The following is a 1,583-nucleotide window of genomic DNA, read 5'->3' on the forward strand; positions in this document are numbered from 1 at the left end:
GCGACAGGGAAGGGAAGAAAAAAAAGGTCCCTTCCGCGCGCCCCATTTGAACGAAGAAACGGTCGCGAGCTTTGAAGAAAACGAATGTCGAGTGAGGATGGGGGGGGGAGGAGGAGAGGCCTTTTTGAAGCTTTTTTTTTCCCTCAATATTCTCTATTCGTTTCTTCATCTCGTTGTTTCTCTGCATTACTGCGCCGTAAGGCGGTTTCTCGTGTTGCTGCTGCTCACCGTTGGGCAACCTAATTGAGCCCCACTTATTGCTCAGTAAAGGAAGCTCGCTATGCGCTCACGCGTTGTGCCTGTTTTCCGAGGTTTTTCAATGAAATTTCGCCCAAGAGTAAAAATCAGCGTGAGCAGCGCCGGGACCGCTTTTATCTTAGCGACGACACAACCATTACATGGCAAAGACACACACACGCCGGGCTCGTTCCGGAGTCTTTAGTCGTCGCCGAGACTTGCGGCCGTTTTGCTGTCGCGGCCTTGCGCTTGCGATCAACTGATTGCGCGCGCTTGTACCAGCGACTTCGCTCGTCGCGTCTCCCTTAAATTATTTTAGGGTTGGCGGGCTTGCGAAACCGTCCTTGTCGACGATGCTCGAATTTTTAAGAACAAGATTTATGAATAATGCTGTTTGTAACGCACAAATATGTTATTATATGATTACCCTGAACGGTGGATCACTTGGCTCGTGGGTCGATGAAGAACGCAGCTAATTGCGCGTCAACTTGTGAACTGCAGGACACATGAACATCGACATTTCGAACGCACATTGCGGTCCACGGATACAATTCCCGGACCACGCCTGGCTGAGGGTCGTTTATGCATAAAATTTAGACTGCTCTCGCGATGATTTCGTCATCGCGTGTAGCGAATGTATTGGGCGTTCGTTGACCCCATGCCCTTGTACAAAAGGGGGTGCGCGTCTGCGTCGCTTGAAATAACGCGCTCTCCCGCAAGTCTCGGAGATCGAGTCCCTTCGATCCGGATTTCGTGAGCCAGCGTGTGCGAATCGCGAATTCATTTTCTCCCTTTGCCGGGGAGAAGTTCAAATCTATTCGCATTCGCCCGCGATACTCTATGAGAATCGAGCACAACCAAATGGCCGTTCCTTGAATTTTTCGAGTCGAGCGTGTGCGGAGATGATGGGAAAAGAGAGAGAGGTGGGGCATGCCCCCCCGGACCGTGTTGTCCGTCGTTGTTTTTTTTTTTCCATTCTCGTGCGCAATTCGCCGCTACTTTGATAAGTGAGCAGACACGCCGCCGCCGAACGGCCGGTCGATCGAGTTCCGGAGCTAATTGTTAGTTTTTAAAGGACAGATACTGACCGGATCGCTCGCGCAACGGGGGCGAGCCCGCATGTAGCGTGTTTTTAAAGAATTGTTCGCACATACGAGAATCGGAAGGTGTCATTTGATGAAAGAAAAACAGCGTGGTTCGAGCACGTGGTTCGGTGGTTGGGTAATCGAACGCGAAATGTTTCCACTTTGATTTTCACTCGTCTCGAACTGATCGCATCGCTCTTCCGCCAATGAAAAATTCATACGGAGAGAGAAATGTGTGTTGTGTATGTTGTTATATAAACA

The 1,583-nt window shown here is 50.2% G+C and overlaps 1 non-coding gene across 1 annotated transcript; it reads left to right on the forward strand.

Moving 5' to 3' along the window:
* The first annotated feature begins 661 nt into the window (after positions 1-661).
* Positions 662-816, forward strand: LOC122418826 (5.8S ribosomal RNA). The gene has a single exon (XR_006262704.1). It is a non-coding gene; the product is annotated as a 5.8S ribosomal RNA (ribosomal RNA).
* The last annotated feature ends 767 nt before the right edge of the window (positions 817-1,583 follow it).

The sequence above is a fragment of the Venturia canescens genome, unplaced genomic scaffold (assembly GCF_019457755.1).
Source record: "Venturia canescens isolate UGA unplaced genomic scaffold, ASM1945775v1 PGA_scaffold_64__1_contigs__length_33283, whole genome shotgun sequence".
NCBI lineage: Eukaryota > Metazoa > Arthropoda > Insecta > Hymenoptera > Ichneumonidae > Venturia > Venturia canescens.